Below are 24,051 nucleotides of genomic sequence, written 5' to 3' on the forward strand. Positions count from 1 at the left end.
CACTCCAGGGGCCGCCCTCAGGCGTGCCTTCAGGACCGCAGGGATCCCTCGTCCATCCTCATGGCGGGAGGGCAGGAGAGCCTGATAATCACTTCCCCTACAGACACCATTTTGAAAGGATGTAGAAGAAAACAAACCTTAACATTTAGAAGAGGCTGAGCTGATGACTAAGGAAGTGTGAGTCTTCCCAGAAGCCTTGGAGCACAGCCAATTTCAAGGAGCCGCAGTGGAGACCTTCCACTGAAGTCCATCGGGTGAATGAAGAGCAATTTTAAAAGATGCTTGGGAGGAAAATTCCATGGTTCTGGGAAACCTGAGCTTTCCAGGAGCTGAAGGATGGAAAAAGGACAGTGGTTAAAGTCATTATTATTTTTTACTTTTATTTTTACATAGAAGAACTGGGGTGTAGACCAGAGGTGTAGGGTGTGAGAGGATTCACCAGAGACAGAGCGGGGAGCAGAACAGGAGGATCCACTGAAACCCACTGCTGAGGGGAGCAGCGGGGAGACAGGAGGGGTCTGCTGCGCCAGGCGGGTGGCTCCCAGGCCTGGGATCAAACTCAGGTCGTGGCAATGGCAGCTCTGAGACTTAACCCCAGGCCACCTGGGAGGTCCTGAATAAAGTTATTAAATTGAAAGAAAAGTTAGAAAACTCTAAGGAAAGTTAGAAAGTGTCTGGATGGATATTTACAAAAAGTGTGTTTTGAGCTGCTTTCTTGGAAAAGATAATATGTCATTGGGGACTTGCAGATGGATCTCATCCGTGGCCGGGGAGTGGAGAATTCCTAGAAAATGAATCAAAAGGATCTGGAAGACACCTTGGGGATGACCGGGGTAGTATTACTCTGTAATATTTTTTACTCATGTATGGAAACATCATGTTTAATTATTTTGCTTTTAAAAATGTTTTTGGTCTAAGCATCATTTTCTTGTTTTTTTTTAATATTAATTTTTTTTTATTTTTAACATCATTGTTCATTTTTAAACAATATTTGCTTCCCCCCATGCCCTCAGGTGTAGTCCCCATAGAGTTTCCTTCCCCAGTGCACCCCGTGCACCCTCACCTCAGGAAACAACCCAAATGCCCACAGTAGAGGACTGGGTCAGGAAGACGGGGCACATACACGCCGTGGACTGTCACTCAGCCACCAAAAAGAGAAACTCACGCCATTCGCAGCAACGGGGATGGAGCTGGAAGGAATGACGCCCAGTGAAATAGCCAGAAGGAAAAGGAAAATATTGGGTGGTCTCACTCACAGCAGGAGCCTGGGGACCCAGTGAGACCGCAGGGTAAAACAACAAGGACACTTCCAAGCACAGCCGAGCAAAACCGGACAATCATAAGTCAGAGACGTCCCGCAGGGAGGAGGAGGGAGAGGGCCAGAGGGAGGGCGGGCGGAGCGCAGGGGACTGAGGTGCAAAGGCCACTTCGGAGACAGCACGGAGCAGGGGAGCCCCGGGAGGTGGACGGGGCGGCCTGCTGGGGAGCCCGTGGCAAGTTTCCTAACCGAGAGGGAGAAAAAGAGAAACAACCTCTCTGGAAACTTCAGATCTTCTCAGCAAGGCAACAGGGAGAAAAAGACCAATGCTCCCGAGGCGTCAGCTGCGGAGAGGGCCGGCCCGGCGCCGGGGAGAAGCCCTCACCGTGGGGGGGGGGGCCCAGAGCCCCGTGTCTGCCGCAGCGCGGGCACAGCGCTTGAAGCATCACTCAGCTTTTCTCAAGGTCACTTCCGTGAACGCAGATTTATGATAATGGCTGAAAGCTCTGCTGACGGAGAGAGAGCCCGTGGCTGAGGCCAACCCAAGAGGCGAGGCCCCCAAGATCACACGCAGGCGGGGACGAGCACACATGGCCCTGGCTCATGTCACAGGTGAGCCGTTCGGCAGCGGCCCAGAGCCCGGGGATTGCTGGGGGACGGGGGTGCCTCAGCTGTGATGGTTCCAGGATCAGCTCTGCACCCCGGGGGGAGGTCCAGCCGGGGGGTGCTGTCCTGCAACGCCAGAGGAAAAGGCTCTTGGGCTGGTGTCCCCGGCCATGGCAGAGGCTCGGCATCTTCTCTGAGGCCCTCCCCGTGCCTCACCAGGACAGTGGGGTGCTGGGCCAGGCTCTGGCCCCCACCTCTTGCCTTTGGGTCCTCTGGGGCTCCAAGGAGCCGCTCCTGAGGGGGCTCTGCTGTCCCCTACTCCGGGGTAGTGGGGGTCTGAGTCTGGAAAGGTGAGAGGCAGCCGAGTCCATAACAACCGCCCCAACCCATCACACCCCCATCCACACACTCTGAGAACAGCACTGAGTCACCCCATCGGACCCCATGATCCGAAGAGCCCACTTCTGAAGACGCAGGACCGTGGCGAGGCATCGTGCATCTGACACGAATCAAATGCATTTGCCCTCACCTTTCAGTATCGTTGCTATCCAGTGATGTGCAGTGGCTCGAGGGGAATGGATAGAATTATAATTATAGATGATGCGTTATAACTGTAGACACGTACATGTGATCCATATAAATCGTCACTTACTCTTCTTTAAGGTAATATAGTAACTTTACTGTTGTGAACAGTCTACTAAAATAATCTGGAAACACAAAGATTTATTTTGTTTGTTTTGCTCATTGTTTCTCATTTTTTCATTTTTTTCTGTTTCAGTTTTATTGTTATTATTTAAATGATTATTATTAAAAGGTTTCAAATGGAGACTAACAAGATTGAATTTTAGAGTAGTGTTGTGTAATGTTCATTTTGTAAATGGGTATCTTATTAGTGCAATGGTTACATTTTATTTTATTTCCAAAGAGTGTAAATAGCAGTTTTTGCTATTGCTATTTAACAGTTTCTCTACTGATCTAGAAACATAGCAATATATTTTGTCTTCTAAGGTAGTTTCAAATTTTCTCTCATTTGCAGCTACATAATTACTCAAATAGAAAGTATGGAATGATAATTCTTCGCATGGTGGTTCACATTTTTATCTCCCTTAAACATAAATTTCATGAGAAAATCACTTCCTTTCCCCTAACTCTAGCCAGAGAGAGCTGGTTGTGAACAAACGCTCCCCAGCACTGACAGTGGCAAGAATTTTGCGAGGTTTTCAGAGAGAGATTTGAAACGCAGAGGTGGTTTCTGCATACCAAGGTCTAAATTTGCTCTCGCTATAAGATGATACATTTAACTATACAAACTAATGCTTAAAAATTAATTTTGGTCATTTTAACATGTCTGAATAGCCTTTAATTACAGAATTATGAATCTTCATTGTCATAAAATTCCTCACGTACCTTCGCTGTTGAAGACCGAAGTGTCTCCTCCAGCCCAGCCGCCGCCGTCGGGATTCTGCCTCCCCAGCCCAACTGTGGCCCAGGGGTCACCTCCAAAGTCGGAGTTCCCTGGAGAGGCAGCCGATTGCCCCAAACTTGCTTCCTAGGGTGTCTTTTTCTGTCCCCATGACACGCCAGCGGGCACGGCGCCAGAGCCGGAGCCTGCAGTGTGGACGCGGCGGGGTCACGGCGAGCTCAGCAGAAGGGTGAACTCCCCTTACCCGCCGAGTCAGCGGTGACGCGAGAGCGTTTTGAGCCAATCCCCGAGGGGTTTTCTGCTGAGAAGAGACTTTAGCCTCACCTCTGCACGGCCTCTGCGGGCCCTGAACTCGCACAGGTGGGCGGAATCGCCCCTTTTCATTGGGGTGAACGCAAGTGTTTAATCCCTTGGCAGTGGCCCTCATGCTGTCCCCACACGGCATCGTCCCGCTCTGGCATAGCCCAACGTGACCCTTTGCCAGAGAGTTTGGTTTCTCCACACGCTTGCACGTAGTTAGCATCCCTTGTTTCGGTTCTGATAACTCCCTTCAGCGTTTTTGGGCAAGAACCAGCAGTGATGGGCTTCGGCTTGTGTGAGCCTGGAAGCGGGTTGACCTTCCTCCCGCCGGAAGCAGAACTTCGGGCACATTGTTTGTGGTTGGTGGCGCGGGTGTGGGCGCGAGTATTTTAAAGCACATTGACCATTACCTTTCCACTCCCTTCTGACACGCAAGGTTTCTTCTGGAAGAATCCACTGAATTCCAAGCCAGCCTATTCTCCATCTCCGGGCCCAGGACTCTGACCGCAGCCCGAGCTGTGGCGCTGCCCCGTCCCCCTGCTGCTCCCTGCTTCTCCCGGGTCTAGGGTTACGCTAGGCCATCTTCTCCCAGGGAAAAGGGAAACCTTTGGAATTACTCCTCATTTCAGGAAGGCTGACAGTCTATTTAAAGGCGTGCCTGATCCGACATCTCGTTGTGTTTGCCTGGGGAACACCTGACAGTCTCCGCTCGGCCATAACGGGTCTGGAACCCCGCGCCCTCCCCTCGGCGGCCGCCCCGCCCCACCCTCCTTAGGTGACGTGGATTCGCGCGGCTGGAGGGTCCCGCGGTTTGACCCAGGCCACTGGACTCCAGATCCCAGGACTTGGGTGGTGGGTATAGAGGGGGAGCTCTGTCGCTGCCCCCCAAGTTCACGGCAGGAGGCGGCTGAGTGGACACCCGCTTCCGCGCCTCGGTCTGCCTCTGCACCCCCGTGCTGGCAGGCGGAGAGCAGGTCTTTTTGATCAACAATTCCACACGCAACAGGAGTAACGGAGCCCGTGAAACACCATTTTCCATTTCACCTGGGGCCACGCCTGACTCTGCGACTCCGAAACACACTTTGGGGACCCGGGAAGTCAGGGCACAACAGGACAGGGCCGCGCGGGCCGCGCGGGCGGGCGGGGCAGAGGAGCACGCTGTCCTCACAGCTTCTGTCCCGGCAGCCCCAGCTGCTCTGCCCCCCGATTTCCTGCTCCGCTTATTTCCCTGACGCTCTCCCCACCCCTTTCCTAGACGCCTCCAGGTCTCCTCGTTGCTCGGGAGCGAGCGAACCCTCGTCTTGTGTCCACCTGTCAGTCCGCAGGGGCCGCCGAGAGCCAGGCCCAAGTCGGCCGGTCACACGTGCACGAAGCCACAGCTGCGGTTCTCACAGGTCAGTGTCTGTGGGCAAACGAGGCAGAAGAGTCAGACGCCCATGGAAGGTGCAGTGAGCCAACGTCCTCTAGTGCCAGTGCTCAGGGGGCGCGGGGCAGGAGGCACTGGGGAGGGGCGGGGGCCTGGAGGCAGGGCGAGCTGGGCCATGCCCCGCCAGGCGTTAGCCAGTCACAGAGTGACTCTGGGCAGTTCCTCTCCTTGTACGAATTCTCTTTAAACATGAGGAGAATGGCAAATCCTCTGGTTCTAGAAATATCAATCCTTTCCCCCCACAGAAATCATAGTTTGAACCACGTTTGTTCTGCCAAACAAATGGCATGAAGTAACTTGTTGATGTTCTCTTTCCTCGGGCAGCAGTGCTCACTTTTAACTGACAATGTACCAATAATTATAATTAATAATAATAAATTAATATCACATCAGCCGTGAAAGATGCTTCTTTCTCTGTCTTTCATCTGTTGGTGCTAAGAGCTGACGCAGCGAATTAGGAGCCAGAGGCTTTGTTGTGTATAAGGTGGATTTTGGCCGTAAATACTCCAGTTTTTGAGCTCGCGTCCTCCAGCGCCCGCTGCAGTGATGGCGCCTCCAGCCACTGCGCGACTAGTGAAAGGATTTCAGGAGCATTCATGGACGTTTCATTTGCCACCCCTCTCTAACTTAAGCGAGGCCCCAACATCGCGACCCGACGAAGGCCTTAGCGCCAAGTGCCTTGGGAGAGCAGCGCTCCCAGCAAAGGGACGGACTTGAAAGGAGAAGCCAGAAAGCAGGTCACTGAGAATCAGAGGCCAGCGCTGTCTCTAAGGCGCTGCTCACTGACTCTGCCCTGGTGGGAGGCGCTGCGCCAGGATTTTCAGGCTTTATTTAATTTTTCCTTAAAAACGGCAAGGGGAGTGGCGTTAGTTCCATGTCATAGGTGAAGAAATTGAAGTCTGGAAAGGTGAACTCGCTGGCCCAGTGGCAACGCAAGGATTTGAAGCCAAATGGATCTGACCATAAGCCCGTTCTCTCTCCATGTCCTCGAGCTGCCGCTGATTCAATGTCTTCTCTCCTGTCAAGTTTTATCTTCCTCCGTGCCAGGAACTTTTACATGCACACATGAGGCTCATCTAAGCCTAGAGAAATATTGGGAAAATGGCGTCTTCCCATAATTTACCGACCAGAAGCTTGAGCTCCTGGACGAGGAGCAGCTCCTAGAGCCCAGGACCTCGCAAGCAGCCGAGTCAGAATGCCGACGTTCTCCACACAGAACCCTAGTCGTAGCCCCAGCATCTTCTGCTGTTTCCTCGACGTTACTGTGGGCCTCTTCCTACCTCGCCAGAGTTTTCGGATGCGGAGAATTTCTTGCAACCTCATGACGACGCGCCCACGTGTTCAGAAAGCAAATGACTGTTCAGTGACTGACAATAGGAAGCGAATGGGGCTGAGACGGCCCTTTCCAGAAAATGTTCGGGGACCATACTTAGATCTCCTTTGTCACCCAGACTCTGTCCATCCCCACTCTGCTCCCCCCACCTGTCCCGAGGCGGATCCAATGCGAACCCCAAGCCAGTCCCCTTGCTGGCCCAGCTTTGCTGTTTGGCCCAAACCCCACATACACCTTGCCCGCGGCAGACATGGAGAGAATGGGAGCTTTGGGTCTCATGCCTCGGTCTCTTGGAGGATCCAGATTTCCCCAAAGGAAGGGGAAGGTGAGGCAGGTGGCACGCGGGACGCAGGAGTGTCAAAAGTCAAGAGCAGGGCCTCCCCGGTGGCGCAGCGGTTGAGCGCTGGGTTGCGAAGCTGCCCGCGGCCTCTGCAGCGCCGGTTCGATCCCCGGCTGCTCCCCGGCCACCGGAGGAGGGTCCCACATGGCGCGCAGACCTCTCCTGCCGCCCGCTGCTCCCCTCAGCAGTGTGCTTCGGTCCTTCTGCCTGCTCTGCTTCCCGCTCTGGCTCCGGTGAATTCTCTCACCCTCCCGCGCTTCTGACTGTACCCAGTGCTTGTATAAATAAATAAATAAATAGATCTTAAAAAAAAAAAAAAGTCAAGAGCAGAAATATCCAGCGACGCTCCTCCTGGGCACTACCAGAAGCAGAGACGGGCTGCAGGCAGAGGCTGGTGCCTGCACGGCCAGCCCAGCATCGCCTGCGCCTACAGGAGTCCCCCACCGCATGGGGAAGGCGGGGTCCCGGGGACAGGGTGAGGCCTGCCAGGGCAGCGGCCTTCGAGGCTGGAGGTGCTGCGCTTCGTGGTACAGCCAACACCTGTGCGTCACCCCCGGCCAGGTCCTCCAGTTTCCGTCCTCAAGAAAGGGGAGCCAGGGAGGGCAGGGGCGTGTGGGGACAGCGGCCCAGCGGCCCAGCCGCCCAGTTGTTCAGTGGCCACCTCGGAACCCCCTCCCTTTCAGGTCCGACCTGGGATTCTATTTTAAAAATCACCCGCGGCTACATTTGGTCATTTACCCTGTGGGCCCCTCCGTCCCTCTAAGTCCGGGTGAGAACCAAAGAGGACAGAGACCTCCGAGCCAGCGGGGCCCGTGCCACTGCTGGCCTGGGCCGGCTCCGACTCCCACGTCTCTGCGGGACGGAGCGCCTGTCCAGGGCCTGGCTGCCTGTGTGCAGCTGCTGGCCCGCAGAGCAGCACCCATGAATGGACAGTGGCTATGTTTTTTCTTTTTGGGGGGCAGGCGATGTTGTCAGCCAGTTATCTGTGCCCAGCTGGGCCGGTGTTGACGAGCGAGGCATCCTGCAAAGGCCAACGGCCAGGTCCCGGGTGGAAAGAGCCGCATCTCCTCTCTGTCCCTCCCCTAACTCCTACTCACGTCATAGACAAAAAGGGCCCCCACCCTTCCCCACAGCTTGCTTCTGGGGGATGAGGTTGGGGGGTCTGCATTGTCCTGAGTCACACAGCCAGGCCACACCTGCGCCAGGCCCCCGGCTCCTGCAGACGCCTCTCCTCTCCCTCCTGGCTCCACTCCACCTGCCACCTCGCATCTGGGCCTGCTCACCAGCGCCCAGGCCTGGACACCCTCCCCAGGACTCAGACTCAGTGCGTCTCCCCAAAAAGTGACTCATCCTCCACCCATGTTTCCTGTGGGTGCCTGGGGCCCCCGCCTCACGTTCACCCCCGTGTCCACTCAGATATGAGCCCTGCAGGCACCCCGAGTCATTGAGTAACAGACTGATTTCAGGCAGGCACACGCCCAGCCCACACAGCACACACACGTGCATGCACACTCAGCCCATAGAGTGTGCCACACCGCACACGTGTGCACACACACAGAGTTCCCGGAGCATGCATCACACCCATGCACATTCATGCAGCTCCCGCGTGAGTGCACACACATGCGCACACATGCACACACACACGCACACATTGCTTCCAGCCACACTGTCTATTTTGCAGCAGCTCTGAGTGATGGTTTCATCGAGGCAGACCCGCGAGGGGTGGGCTTGGCCGCAGACTGCGGGGCGCCCGGCCTGGCAGAGAAGCTGTCTGGCCTGCAGACGGGGAACCCTGAGAGAAATGACAGCGGCAGCTCTGACGGTGTCGCTGGACGGCTGTGGCGTTCAGCGTCTGTCGGCCCGGGAGGAAGGACGGAGCGAAAGCACAGGCTGTGCCCCGCTGGGCGTGTCCCGGCTGGCGTGGCCAGGCCGTGGGCAAGGGGGCTCTCCCGCCCTGCTGCTCCACTGAGCCTTCTGCCCGCCCTTGGGTCCCGCTCCTCCGCAGGCTACTCCCCCGTCTTTTCACACCTGACCCCTTTAACTGGCCGACTGGAACACGGGGAACAAAGGCCGCTCCCTCCCATCCTCCGGCGTTAATATTTCATTAGCATTTCCTTTCTCTGCGGCTGACGGGCGGCCCAGGCCAGATAGTGGCAAAGCTGATTTTAATTATTTTCTCCAACCTGCATCCTCTTTCTGCCTCTCTCCCTGCTGTAAATCAGCCAGAATGCTTCCTTCATTATTACCATCAGCGCGCAGCAGTCTCTAATTACTCCAAAGAATTTCTTATCTTTTATTTCTAAAGCTGAGATTTTGCAGCAGAGGGAGCGGGGGAGAGGCCGTAATTACTCCGCAGCTGCGGAACCGCGGCCGGGCGGGTCCCCCCTCGCCGGGCGCTCAGGAGACCCCGCAGCAAGGGGCTGTCTTCAAAGCGGGGGGCACAGTGGTGCCACTCAGACCAATTTGGGGGTGCACCGCGAATCCGGTTTTATTACTGCATGATAAAGGGAGACTGGAAGGCCCGGTGCCAGCCTGGCGTCCTGGCAGGAGACCCCGGGGTGCCTGGCCTTTCTGCACCTGGACTTGCCGAGATGCGGGGTGCAGCAGCCGTGGGGGCTGCCAGAGCAGACCCTTCATAGAGCTCCGTGGGCAGAGGAAATGGGGGTGCTTTCCTGGAGAAAGGAGCCCCCTCTAGGGGGAGCGTGGAGCTCAGAGGGGAGCAGACCGCCCCAGTGAGGTGTGACAGGAAGCCCCTCCCTGCCCGGGGCAGCCACGTTGTCATCAGGAGCCAAAGCGCTTGAGCTGCGTGGGCTTCTGGCTTCCCTTCTGTCTGATGGTGTGGAGGGGCCGCGGTTGGCTGTCCCCGGAATGAGGACATAAAGGAAGGGGGGGCAGCCATCCCCAGCAGGAATGCCTGCAGGCCACGCCTCTGGGCCAGGCCTCTGGCTCCCCTGAGGGGTGCGCAGCTCGGGCACCGGGCACGTGCACACGGAGACGCGCTGCCCTGCAGGCAGCCCCGTCCCTTCCAGCCCGCCGCTGGGGGCCCTTACAGCAGGACAGGATCCCCCAGGGCCTGGGTCGGGGAGGCACCTGCAGGAATTCACCCCACGAATGGCTGGCAGGGTCACCTTCCGGACGGCAGTGTCCGCTCCACAGCACCGTTGGGTACCCCAGAGCCCTAGCCACGTACTCACACCCGCATGACCAAGGGCTCCAAACACAGTGAGAAGGTCAGCACAGCCTGGGCCCTGCGTGGGAGGACAGGGGTGGGGAGCACAGAGGACATGACGCCCGGGAGGCTGCCCCGGAGCTGCCCTGTGTCCAGGAGTGACTTGGGCCACACTTGCTCAGGGGCACTGTGGGGCTGGTGGGGGCTGATCTTTCACAGGCAAGTGGCCCTGGAAAGAGCCCCCCAGCTGCCCTCACCCGGGGTCTCTGAACATGGTGTCCTTGCACCCCTGAGCCTGGGGGAATCCAGGCAACACTTCTCTGGGGGACCAGAGAAGAAGAAGCGCCCACGCCGCCAGGCGGGCACAGTGGGGAGCCTGGACGCATAGGCACTAGGTGGCAGTGGGAGCTGCCCCAGGTGTGAGCTGCCCCAGGTAAGGATGACCTTGTGATGGCGAGACACACACTCTGCACAAAACAGCCAATGCTAAGGGCACACGTGGCCACCACGGCTCCTTGCACGAGGGTCCTGTGCCTGCGCCAGGGTCTGGGCTGACATTCCTCCAAAACCCAGTTCTGATTTGAGGAGGGAGCAAGAAACAGAGGCGTCTCCCCAGCCAGCACCGCGTCTGCAGGCACAGTCCCGTGGACACACGGCTCCCAGCGGCCGCTGAGCTAAGTGGCGCTGGGCTCCGGTCTCTCCACCTCCCTCCACGGTTATAGCAGGAGGCGCCTGACGGGCCGGCACCGCCAAGGGGATGTGCAGCTCTGGGCTGTCCCCCGTCCAGCTGGACGGCCCTCCCTGGCTTGCGTTCCTGCCGCGGGAGCCGGCCAGGGCTGATGTCTGCCGCAGCCAGGCCCGCAGCGCGGAGCTCGCAAGGCCAGCACAGAGGGGCCTTTGCGGCGGGGTGACCGGAGACCGCACGGGCGTCTCCTGCGGGAATGAAAATGGCCCCGCATGGCAGGGAGAGCAGCGCGGACTAGGGTCTCAGCCACGGCTGGCCGGCTAAGGTGAGGGGCGCACAATGGGCCCACCGCAGGGGCCCGGACGCTGAGCAGCCGAGCCGCGTTTCCTGTCTGACCCGCTCTCCCGTTTGTGGCCGGGAGGCCGCTCCGCTGCTGAGGGCGCGAGGACGCTCCCCGTCCCACCTCGGTGCCCTCTGAGTCTGGGGAGGCGCTTCCCTTTCAGACCTGAACGCAGCGCAGGGTGTCCGGTAACGTGGTGGGGGGCGGAGAGGAGGGAGAGCGGAAGGGTGGTATCAGGTGTGCCCCATCTGCAGGAGTCACACTCCATCGCTCTTTCTGCTAGTCGTGCAGCAGGTAGTGCTCATTGCCCTTCAAAGGGTTCTGTATTCGGAGGGATATTTTATTTTTGAGGGAACATGTCTAAAATCAAATGTTAAAACAAAAAGGTCTGATTTATGAGTTGGATTTAGACTCCCAAGGCTACGTTATTTTCACGAAGTGATTCAACATGGGCTGTGGGAAGAAGGCTGGTGACGGGCTTTGCTTTTAAAAGAGCAACTTAGTTTGATGAGACACAAGCTCTGCTTCAGAAAGCCGGGGCTCGGGCACGCAGCCCTGTTTCGTGAGCAGGTGGAACCAGTGTGAAGGTGGGCATCAGACCCAGAGCTGTCTTCTTTACTTCCCTGAAGTTTATCCTTCTTTTTAGCTGTCTGTTAATGATCTTTTGCTTCCACAGACTCCTATCACGTTGCGGTTCTCCTGTGAGGAGGCCTGGATTCTTCTCGCCGGCTTTGCCTGTCATGGGTTTACGGACTCCCTGGCCTTTCCTGGGTGGGCTGGGCTCACTGGCCCTGGACGGGTGACTGTGGAAGGGGGAGGTGACAGCAGCCGGACAGGCCGGGCGAGAACATTCCCCCTGAGCGGGCGGCCTGGCCCGGGCCCCAGACCGAGGCTCTTGCCCCTGCCTGGCGCTGAGCCTGCCGCCCACCACCCCGGGAGATGCTTCCGCGTCGAGGACCAAGGGCCCCAAGACTTGGCCCCGCTGAGCCGATGGGAAGAAGCAGAGGCGGAAGGGAACCCGCCAGCCTCCACGCTGTCCGCTGGACACGTTCAGAGCAGCAATCTGCTTTTCCACTCGGTGAGGAATGTTTCCTAAAGTAACATTGGCCACCAGCGGCGAGGCTGCATGTGTGCAGCATTGCTGGTCAGCGCCGTGTGTCCTGCACTGACCCCAGCAGTCTCCCTGCTTCACGCACACCTCGGACCCCAGGAGGCACCCTCGCCACTGGTCACCCACACTGGTCACACCGCTTGCTCTAGTGCCGAGAGCGGTGTGGCGGCAGCAGGCCGGGGCGGGTGCTCTGTGGATCGGGCAAACAGGTAAAGGAGCGTCCTGGAGCCCTCAGTGGCTTTTTCAGGCTTTAATGCTCTTTCCACGCCAATGTGGGTGAGCCTGCAGGCGGGCCAGCCCGGACCTAGGTGGCTCCCCTGGGAACCCGTGCGCTTTCTCTACCGGGGCTCTGCAGACGCTGGCCCTCCCAGAGCTGCGGCCGTTTCACTGTCTGTGTGAGGAGGCCTCGGAGCCCCGCCTCCGGGCCCAGGTGCACCCATTTAGCAGGCCCACACCCCAGGTCTACCACAGGCCCGCGCCCACGCCCTGCTGCCCAGCGCCACTGGCATTAGCACCATCCAGGCCCCGGGGGATGCCACCGAGGCCCAGGCGCAGAGCCTGAGCAATTCACTTACCCCACAGGCGGTTTCTGTTTTATTTTGCTCATTCGTCTGTCTTGTTTCTTTATCAGATGACCCTCTGCGCTTGTCCTGCGGTTGTCACACAGCGTCTTCCGACGCTGAAACCCTACACCCTGGAATTCAGATCATAGGAAGTGTTGGCTTCATTCATGTCACAGGTGGTGGAGCCAGAGCCTGTCGCCTTGGGGACAGCCTGGGGACACTCGGGTCCGCCTGCAGGGCCTGGGCTGGCCTTTCTGGGCGGTGCCGGGGCCAGCTCGGGTGGCCCTGGGATGGACGCCGCCGGGTTTCCTTGACGGGAATTTTTATGAATCACTCCACAGTGGGGTCTCTGTGTCTCTCCCCCAAGAACCAATTTCTGAGACTTAAATGTGTCTCCTCTCGAAGAGACCATGTCTCACACTCAGGGGCCAAGCGCAAAGAATGCCGGACGGACAGATAGCAGCTCAGACCCCGGCTCCCTCCCCCGGCCCCACCATGTCTGGGGTGGCTGGAGGCCTGCGGGCAGGGGCCAGCAGCTGGCTGGGAGCTGACAGAGGGAAGACGTGGACCATTTGCTAGAAGCAGCACCTGGAGCGGGCGCCAGCTGCCCGCACTTAAGAGTCTCAACAGGAATTAAATGCATGAAACAAATATAATAACACAAATTTCCACTAGTACCAACCCCTCTCACCATGGGCTCGCCGGCTTCCCCAGCCTGGAGAGACAGGAAGGGAAGCAACTGCCATGATTGGAGACAGTGAAATGCAAAACCGGCCAAGTGCTCTCAGCCCTGTGATGGGGTGGGGGTGGGGCGGGGGTGGGGTGAGGGGTGGCTGAGAACATTGTGGGAGCAGGAGATCCTGGAGGGAGAGCCCCACAATCTCTGGGCGGCTGTGTCCCCAGCACCGCTGCCAGATTTCCAGGCCACCCCAGAGTTTCAGCAGAGCTGGGTGGGCCCCAGAACGTGCATTTTTAACAGGTGGTCATGTCCCCTCCTGTGGTGAAGCTGTGGGCCTCAAGGCCCAGAGGGAGCCCGCTGGCCAGTGGGAGGGGGGCTGTGAAGAGCTCCCCAGGCCTTGGCAAGGCTTTCACACGAGCTAGATTGTGGGCTAGGGCCGTCGTGATGCACGAAGACGCTTCCTGGGAGTTGGGCCATTGACCTTGGCGCTAACAGCCCAACTTGCTTCGTCGTGCAGACGGGACTTGGCTGGGCATCACCCCGAGAACACCAAAAGGTGCAGCCAAAAGCTATCCCGGCGAGGTTAGCCCGCGCCAGTGCAGCAGGTCAGCCAGGTCTCTGTCAGGGTGTGGCTGCTGATTTATAATGAACATGTAACAAATAAAGGCAGTGGTGATTTTGTCTTCAAAGAGTTCTGCAAAGGGCAGATTATCAGTCTTGGGGCCGCACCCGGTGGAAGCAGGGCATGGGCTGCCTTGGCAATGGGCAGCAGGTGAGGGCCCGAGGATCCAGCACCAGAACCTGAGCTTCCGTGGCTTGTCCTGGCTTGTTAGCCCCACCATTGAGCAAGACGATCTTCGACGTGACTCGTCCTCTTGTGTGGCAGGGAAGGAGCCCACAAGTTCCCAGTCAGCACGCGCCTCCCTGTCCTGTACGCCAAGTCTTTGCTGCTTGAAAACAATGCTTGAGTTCAGGTCGATGCATTAGAGGTGAGACGCGCCACGCAGTGTGGGCTGCAGGTGACCCGTGACCTTCTGCCCATGTGACTAGCGTTTCTCCAAGCTCCTTACTAAGGGGCAGCCAAGGGGCCTCCTGTCCTGTCCAGGCGTCTCTGGGGGCTCCTGGTCATGTCCATTCTCCAGGCCGCTCCTGCCCGGTCAGCGCCCCAGCTTGGTCCAGGCCTCTATTCCTTTCCTCCACATGGCAGGACGTGTGACCGGCCATGCCCACTGCCTCCAGGCTGGCCTCCCGGGCCTCATGGCCACACTCCCTGGGGTGGCTCCTGCCTGGGCAAGCCGGGGCCACCTGGGTGCTCTCTGGCCCTGCCATCATCCCTCCAGAGGCCTGTCCCCAGGGCAGACCGCACAGGCCCGGCAGAGGCCCCTGCCGTCCAGTCCTCGCCGGATGGGGGAGCATCTGGGCATCCCCAGGACCATGCTTTGTCGGCTGCGGCCTGGATGAGGAGTCATTACTGCGCCGCCCAGCACCAACACGCCACTCTCCCAGCATGGAGCTGTCTAGGAAACTCTAAGTGATGGTGGCGTGCAGACAGAGCTCTGAATATTCATGAGTCAAGGGTCTTAGCCGCACGCTAAGCACAGAATTACAGCAATTATCTGAATGATTTACACGCACACAAAGCCAGCCCTAAGCAAAATTGTGGAGGAGGCCGAGTCGGCTGTCCCTCCTGCCTGGCACGCCCTGCTTCCTTTCAGCCACCCCACGGGGGTCCACGCTGCTCGCCCGCCTGGGGAGACTCCTGTGCCAACTCCCTCAAGCCAACCCTTCTCCACCCCCACCCCCGTGGCAGGTCTCACTTGGCTTAAGCCTTTCCCCAGGCTCAGTTGGCCGCTGCCTGAGCTGCCGCAGTCCGCGGCCAGCCCAGCTGCCATTCCAGGCCCTGCTCAGCTGTAAGCTGGTCTGGCTATGCTGTCTCAAGGCCTGCTGGCGACAGTCAGCCCGTTTCTAGACCTTTCATTATGGTTCTTTAACTCAATTTCAGGCCTAGGAGGCTACAGATAGAGTTAGTCAATAATTAAATAGATGTTGAAGGGTGGTAAGAGCTTGTGACATATTTCTGATTGTAGAACTTAAAGCAGGAAGGAGCCATAGGAGACAGCCAGTGCACATTCCCCAGCACAGCCTCCGGTGTGTAGGTGATTGCGTGACAAAGCGATCTGTGGACACACACACACACACATCTGGATGGGCACTGGGTTGAAAGTCTTTTATGGAGAGGTGATCGCATCCTCTGAAAGGTAAACACAAGGTGAATCACTTGCTAACCTTACGTGCAAAGCTTTTGTCATCCGACAATGATCACTGCAAGTGGGGGGCAGGAGGGGAGGGATTAGGGTCAGAATGGGGGGTTTGCAATTGTATGGGGGAATATAAAAATAAAATTTATTATTTAAAAAAAAAAAAAGATTTCTGTTCCCTAGAACTCCGTTGGGAAGGCGAATCCAACCCAGTGCTCCTTAGTCAGACGAGAAACCACATCAGAGCCACATTTGCCAGGTGCACCCAGGTGCCCCCAAGTTACCGTCACACAGACTTCCCGTCGCTCCATCAAGCCACTGTTGTCTGTTTTACTTTTTTTCTAAGATTTATTTATTTATTTATACAAGAACCGGGGTACAGGCCAGAGGCGTGGAAGGTGAGAGGATTCACCAGAGACGGAGCAGGAAAACAGAACAAGCAAACTGAAACACACTGCTGAGGGAGTAGCGGGTGCGACAGGAGAGGTCTGCAGCACCATGGGGGACCCTCGCCGGCTGGGATCGAACCGGCGCTGCAGAGGCTGTGGACAGCTTCACAGCGCTGCGCTCAACCTGCTGCGCCACCAGGGGAGACCCATGTTGTCTGTTTACTCTAACAAGGGATGTTGAGGGCCTCCCCGGTGGCGCAGCGGTTGAGCGCTGGGTTGCGAAGCTGCCCGCGGCCTCTGCCGCGCCGGTTCGATCCCCGGCTGCTCCCCGGCCACCGGAGGAGGGTCCCGCATGGCGCGCAGACCTCTCCTGCCGCCCGCTGCTCCCCTCAGCAGTGTCCTTCGGTCCTTCTGCCTGCTCTGCTCCCCGCTCTGGCTCTGGTGAATTCTCTCACCCTCCCGCGCTTCTGACTGTGCCCAGTGCTTGTATAAATAAATAAATAAATCTTTAAAAAAAAAAAACTTAAAAAAAAAAAAACAACAAAAAAGAAGGGACGTTGAAGCCTCAGTGTAAAGAGAGTGATGGTGACAGAAGCTGCTAGAGGTGTCTCCAAATCCATTCTCTGCTACTTCCAAGGTGGGCTCTAGTCACCTGGAAAAAGATGGCTCCCAGCCAAGCTCTGGCCAGCCCGAGAAGAGCCGTGACCGGCGGTGGCTGCGTCACCTCCTTAAAGGGAACGGGCGTGTCCCCTTCTCTCTCCTTCGGATGCTTTCTGGGTGAGGACCTGCTGACAAGGCTGCACCCAGTGAGGATGAGGTGGCGGTGGGGGGGAGGGGGCGGGGGGATGCAGAGGAAAAAAAAGAAAGAAAAAGCGCGTGCCCAACAATGCACGTGTTTAGGCTCGTTCTGGCTGAATTCAGCTCGTGCAAGCGGAAGGGAATGAACCCGTGTTGAATCCTGCTGATCTGTTTGCAGAGAGGACATGCGAGGAGGGTGGGTGAAGGCTTTCCTACAAAGTCCATTGCTCTAAACGGCTCTGAGGCAATCGTCATGTAGTTGTGAGGAACTCAGGCCAGGAAACTCACCGAGGAGGAGTCGCTAGTCTCCAGACTTGAGGCCTGCGGTGGCGTCTCAGCCGGCCTCGCTCCTGCTGCTGATGCCTGGAAATGACCAAGAATGACGTAACAGTGAAGTGATTTGTGATTAAAAATGCAGGCAATCGTATTTAGCTATTTAAAACCTGGTTCTAAAGACAATCTAATAATACAGGGTGTCATTTATTTTATAGTTGTAAATGAATAAGCTGAAAAATAATATCTCATAAGCGTGATATCAAATATTTTAAAGCATCATGAAATCAAAGACCTAAAGGGAAATGCTTCAAATATTTAGCTCTCTTCATTGTGTTCTTCCAAGGGCAGGACTTAAAGGGGGTTTATTCACCCCGACCGTGTTTCCCCACACTGTCTGCAATGGTCCACGATCAATACAAAGTCAGGAAAACAATGTTTAAACTCACCAATGCTTCCAAATTCAGAGCAGCAAGAATGTCACCTGACATTTGAAGCTGTTGCAATCTGTCCCCCACACTCTGCACTCAGACCCGGAGGGATCTCTTCCAGATCCTGCACCCCTGATAATTACAGGATATTTGATCCCCACTCAGCCTGCAGCGTCCATATGCTCCTCCTCACTGCCTCTCCCCGCCTCCACCCCCTGTGCTGAGCAAACTGCTCTAAGACTGCAGGCTGCAGGAGGGAGAGGTAAAGGTGGGCGGAGCAGGGGAGTGTCCAGGACCAGCACTGCCCTGGGGCTTGTTAGGGAGCTGGGGCCCCCCCAGGATGCAGCGTCCCAGTAGTAAGTACCCAAAGGGAATGGGCAAACTAATTTGCATCTTTAATCTGTAGAATGATGATGAGGAGGAGGAAGAGAGGGCTTGTGCTTTGTATTTAAAATTGAATTTTCTAACATTTCATTTATACGGCACTTCAGGAAACTATCTGTCCACATGACGGGAAACAGGACGCCACGACGCTGGGGTGATGCGGAAGACGGTGCCGAAGGCGCTGGTCCTCACCGGGCGGGAGAAGCGCAATCCCGAGCGCTGGGCCTTGTGGGCACAGGGGAGTGTCCTCCCCAGGCGGCCCAGCCATGGATGCTGCCCAGAGGCCGCAGGGGGTGGGGGGACGGCTCGTGGGGGGGCTTCCAAGTGGGCATTCCTGTCGGTTCGGAAAAATCCAGGCCTGGAGCCATCCGGAACCCGGGCTTTCTTCCTGCTGCCAGTGGGCCTGCCCGCGTGCCTTGCCCCGGCTGGAGAGAGAAGTGCCCAGATGTGAGGGGAGATCGGGTTTCCCCCGCAGCCCCGCACCCCTCCTCTGGAAAGTGATCCCGGGTGCAGTGTGGGGAGCGCAGGAACCATTTCATGTCTGCCTCCCTGGGGCCAGGGTCGGTGCTTCCTAAGTGCCGGTTAGAAAGAATCTTATGTTTTTACAGAAACAAGAAAAACCACCACTTTCCTCGCCCCCCACGGCAGGCAGCTGGGCTGAGACAGAGGCGGGCTTAGGCTGTCAATTCAGCTCGGGGCTGCAAGAGCTGCTGGAGCTGCCTGCAATGAGGCCAAGGGCGTCGTGAGGCCACGGAGGACCCCGGCTGAGGCTGGGCTGCCCCCCATTCGCTCTAGGGCTGGCAGCGGGTCACGTTGTTTGCCTCCTCCGGGGAAGCCAAGCACCGGGACCCTCACTTTGGGCACCTGCTTGCTCACAGAGCCAGCACCCTGGCCCGTTCTGGAGAGTTCTCTATGCCAAGACAGGGGCTCTTTGTGCCCAGCGCTGCCCAGCCAAGGGAACACCCAGGCGCACGCACGGGCCCTGCAGTTCCTCTGGCCCAGAAATACACAGAGGATGGTGCTGACAAATGGGCCCAGAGCTGGCTCCCTCTCCATGGAGGATGGAGCTAACGAGTCCAAGGTCGGGAGATCAATCAGCACGGGAACTGCCTAAGGGGCGGGAGCCCAGCAGGGTCCCCGGCAAAGCTGCGCCCGGCCACCGCCATCTTGTAACTGGCAGCCCCCGCCGCGGACAGAGGGGAAAGCAGGACGCCCCCCGCGGCCCAGGAGATCCCGCACTCCGGCCCTCGGGCACCTGTGCTCCCGCTCCAGGGACCCCTCGGTGTCCGGACACGTCCGTGCCCACATCTGCACTCGTGGCTCAGGCTTGTTTTGCCCTTGGCCCTCTGATGGCGCGCGTGAGGGGTCATCCCTCAATGCCAGAGAAGCAAAATGTCTCCCCAAGGCAAGTGTGGGGTCCCCGACTCCAGGCAAAGCCGGTCAATGCCGTGGAGGGAGGGCGTTGGCAGCTCAAAGCGTGGGGTCCTCCCCTCGCCAGGGGCCTGTCCTCTGCCGGCGTGTCCGCAGACGGGTGCCCGAGCTCACGAGGGTGGACAGCCGCTCCACCAGCTGCCGGGCTGGCCCCCTGGACGGCAGGGCCGCGAGCTTGCTGCCCCTGAGGGCCAGAGGGACACGGCTCAGGCAGCTCGCCCCCTCGGCCCCCAGCCACGGCTCCTCCTGTGCAAACAGTGGCTCCTGTTCCTAAAGTGCGGGCGGAACCCGCTGCCTGAGAGGCGGACCCCGGCAGACTGGACTCCACGCCTGTGACGAGAAGGTCAGGCACGGGCCAGCTGAGGGTCGCCCATCAGGGCTGCCGCCCCCCGGCGCCAGCAGGCCCCACAGGCTGCAGCCCGCTGGGCCCTGCCCCACCTATGTGCACCCACAGCCACGGCTGCCAGGGCAGGACCTGGGTGGGGGGCGCTCGCCTGCAGGGACCCCAGGGAGGCAGGGAGCAGGAGGCCGCGGGGAGCAGGCGGTCGCAGGGCTGGATCTGCCAGTGGAGAGCCAAGGGGCTGCGGGAGGAGGCCACAGGCACACTCAGGAGGGCACGTCCATTGGCGGAAGATAAAGTCTGGAGAGGAAAATCCTGGCCAACAAACCAAAGCAACCCCAGAAACTCAGGCAGGGCGGAGACAAGGCCGGATAAGAAAGCTTGACTCCAGCGGGGCCCCCAGAAGCCTGGACGACCCCAGAAGCCTGGACGACCCCAGAAGCCTGGCCCACCCCAGGACAAAGAACCAGGAGCCGTTCTCGGCCCGACCGCAGCCGCCTGGCCCACCTCGGGCCGGCCCTGCTGACTCACGACGGGGGCAGCATCCAGGGCGCGTGGGGTCCCCCGCGCCTGCCCGCCCGGCGCCCTGCTGGGGCCTCCCTGGCCAGCCGCGTCCCGTGGGCGCGGGAGGGGCGCCCGGAGCAGAGCCGGCGCTTCACGCTCCGTCCACCCGGCGTGTGTTTCTCTTGGGTTCTTAGTGTTTTATGGCCGGCTTCGTCCGCCCGGGAACTCCAAATGGTTTCCAGACGCGCCTGGACGTCGTCAAGTGTCCGGGCGGCGGGGCGGGCGCTCCTGGGCCCGGGGGCGGGCGGCAGGCGGGCAGCAGCCCGGGGTCCGGCTCCAGGGGCGCGGGGAGCGCGCGCCTCGGTGCCGGGAGGGGCCTTGGGGCGCTCGGGCACGTCCCTCACTTAAGGGAACAGGCGAGGCCGACACAGCCCCTGGCGAGTCCCCGCGGGGGGAGGCTGCGCGGCTGGGGACACGGCTCCGCGCCGGGGCGGGCGCGCTCCTCGGCACTGGACACCCCGGTGCCAGGGGCCTGCTGCCCGGGGGTGCCCGCGGGGGGGCCGTGGCAGCGCCTGGGGTTTCGCCCCGACCCTCGGCTGCTCCCCGGCGCCCTGACGCGGCCGTTCACCCCCCGGGCCGCCCGCGCCGGACGGACGCCGCCCCGGCCCCCCTGCGTCCTGGACGCCCGCGCGGGCAGCCGGCCTCGGGCTCGCTCCAGGCCCCGCGGCTCCTGCGCGCGGGGGGTGAGGGCCCGGCCGCTCGGGTCAGCGCCGTGAGGGTCCGCAGCGGCTTCCCCGGGGCTGCGGGCTCTGCGCTCCCCAGGCCGGCCGGGCGGGCCGAGTCGGCTCCCGGGCTCCGGGGCGGGCGGCGGCGGGATCCCGCGGAGGGGCCCCGGGCAGTGGCCGCTGTGCAGCCGGGGGCCCCGACCCCGCCCCTCCCGCACCCGCGGGCAGGCGCCTTCGAGGCCCGCGACAGCCGCGCAGCCCTGCTGGCCAGGGGGAGCCCCTCGACACGCGAGCCCCCCGCCCCCACGGAGAGCGGCCTGGGCAGCGCCAGGCCCGACCCCCAGGCCCCCAGGGCGCAGGACCCGCACCCCTGCCCGGAACCGCCTCCCCCGGAAGCTGCGCGAGGTTCCTTCTGCCGCGTTGCTCCTCTGGCCCTGCTGGTAGCTCCGGCGGGAGCGGGCGGCTGCAGACGTGCTGGAAGGGCCGTTTTCCCCAGGCACCATCCCTAGAGCCAGAGTCGGGGCTGTGGGCGCCGGCCGAGCCTTGTCAAAGCTTGGACAGTTAGAAGACCTACCCCTCTGCTTTCTTTGCATTTTGGGGGACTCCCTGTGTGCCCCATGTTCCATCCAATCCTCCCTTAGAAGCTTGGGGTCAACTCACGTCCCTCGGCAACTGAGAACAATTCGAGGACAGGAGCTCCAGCTGCCCGCCCTGGGGCAGGGCCTGAGAAGGAACAGGTTGCCTCTGGCTTGCACCTCCCTGGCAGCTCCACCTCCCCGGCTTGCAGGTGGGTGAGGAAGTGGAGCAGAAACTGGTTGCGTGTGCCAGCATGTGGGGCTGGGGAGAGAGGGGGGCCACAGAACCCCGCCTTTGGCCCGGCCGGAGCTTTACATCCATCCGTGTGGCGTGTGAGCTTCAGTGCAAGCGGGTTTGGACACAAGGACAGTGGGGCCCGCATGACCCGTGGCCAGCAGGAGCCTCCCACGGTCCAGCGAGGAGCTGGGCTGCTGTGGAGGGGACGGAAGGCGTGGGCACCGGAGGAAACAGGAGCCGGAGTCCAGGGCGCCAGGTGCCAGTCCGTCAGGGCCGGGTGGCTGGAGAGGAGAGGGCTGAGCGGACAAAACACAGGCCTGCACTCAGGGGCTTGGCTAAGCCGTCGCCCGGCAGCCGTCCCGTGGCCGGGGAGATACTGGAAGGGGGTGGCACATCAGCTCCGGGGAAGGGAGGTCACGAGTGGCTGGGGCATCGGTGGAGACGCTCACACACTATCCGGGCTGCACCCAGAGCTCCGACCTCAGACAAAGGCAGGGGAGCAGCGGCGCCAGCGGCACAGGCCGGGCTCCGTGTCCAGCGCCCACGCCCGGGAATGCCGGGTGGAAACCCTGCGTCTGTTCTTTTGCTTTAGCGTCTCTTATCAGGGAGCAGCCTTCCTAGGCGGCCCCATTTTGCTGCATTCATTCATCACCTGTCCTTAATGAAAAAGGAAATTTCAGTAAGTGAATGGCAAGATGGATCAAATTATTCTCTCAAGCTGTGGAGGGTGCTTCACGCTCCCTGCACGGGATAGAGAGGCCTGAACATTTGTAGACAAATTGAGCAAACATGCAAATCAGTAATCTGAGACTAGAAAGACACAGAAATGATCTTGGAAATTGCATTTAAGGGAAAAAAATGACAGTATCATGTTGATAGACACAAAAGAACTTTGATGAAAGCAGCTGTTAAATTGTTAATTTAACATAAAGATGGAGCTGATGATTCAAAATCCTCCGCCAGGCTGCAGCTCCGGCTCCCAGCGGCGCAGACGGCGCGGCCCTCGCCTCTTCCGGGCCGGCATTTGGGTTCGTTCTATCGCATTAGCAGAAAGTCTTAATAAATCACACGGGCAAGAAATGAGGGATTGACGCTCTCCAGGTGTTCGATGATGCCTCAAACACCCTCCCCACGTGTTTCCAGGAGTCGTGTGAGTTCACGGACGGGACGGGCGGGACGGCTGCGGCCTGGTCTGCAGGGGAAACGCAGGGTCAGGGTCGCCCTGGGATTCCTCTCGCCTCAGCCCAGGGCCCCCCAGATCTCCCTCCCCACAGGCAGGTGTCGGGGTCTGTCAGTCAACCCGGGGCTCCTGCCCCTTCCCGGGGCTGCTCGTTCATCACCAACCCAGTTTCTCCCCCGCTCCGCTCAGCTCCCCTCCCCTCCCCCCAATCCCCCCCCCTTCTCCTCGCTCCTTCTCTTTCTCAATCCACAGAGAAAAAAAGGGGTGTCCACTCGGCCCTGGACGCCGTGGTTCAGCCGCTACTCAGGAGAGCTGCCTTCTGGGGAGCCCACCCCGCGCCCGCACCCGGCGCCGCCCCCCGCGCGGCCGGGCTGAGCCCGAGGAGGACCCAGTCCTGCGGGCAGAGGCGGATCCCCGGGCCCAGAAGGGAAGAACCTGTGGGACCAACGCTCCCGAGCAGGCCGGCTGCCTCCGGGGCTCCCCGCACAGGCCGGGGACACGAAGATGCGCGCCTGGACGCCTGGCGCACACGCGGGGGGCTGGGGCGCGTGGACCGGGGTTGGGGCACACGGGGCCGGGTTTGGGGCGCATGGGGCCGGGTTTGGGGCGCACGGGGCCGGGTTTGGGGCGCATGGGGCCGGGGGGGCAGTGCAGGGCGGGGCGGCTCCTCCTTCACCCTCCGACCAGTGTCTAAAATGCAGGCGGCCCGGGCCTGCTCTGTGGTTTCTAATCCATTTTACTCAAAACTTCGCAAACACTCGGGCCGGGCGCCCGGGGCCGCGCTCTCCCGCGGCTCCGTCCCGCCTCTGCCCGCAGCCGGGCTCTGTCAGGCCCGCCCCGCACATGCGCCAGGTCTGCTCGGGCGACAGCGGGCAGGAGGGAGGATCCGCTCCAGGGGTCCCCCAGCCCCGCTCGCCGGGGGCGCGGGGAGGAGTCAGCGGGCCCGGGAGGGCTTGGAGCGCACCCCCCCTGCGAGCCAGGCGCGGGCGGAGCCGCCGCCTCGTGCCGGCGGGCGCAGGTGCAGGTGCAGACGCAGGTGCAGGCGCAGGTGCAGGCGCAGGTGGAGGCGCACACGCAGGTGCAGGTGCAGGTGCAGGTACCGGTGAGAGGAGAAGGCTCTGACCCTCGGAACGTCTCAGCGGCGGGACGCCAGAGAGCACCTGCCAGGGCTGCAGGAGAGACCCTGCCCCAGCCCCCACCCCTCGCGCCGCGGTAACGGAGGGCGGCGGTGGCTGAGCCCGCAGGCGCTTGTGCGGGTCAGACGGTGTGCGTGAAGCATCCACACGAGCCAA

The sequence above is a fragment of the Talpa europaea genome, assembly GCF_964194135.1.
Source record: "Talpa europaea genome assembly, chromosome: 6".
Taxonomy (NCBI): domain Eukaryota; kingdom Metazoa; phylum Chordata; class Mammalia; order Eulipotyphla; family Talpidae; genus Talpa; species Talpa europaea.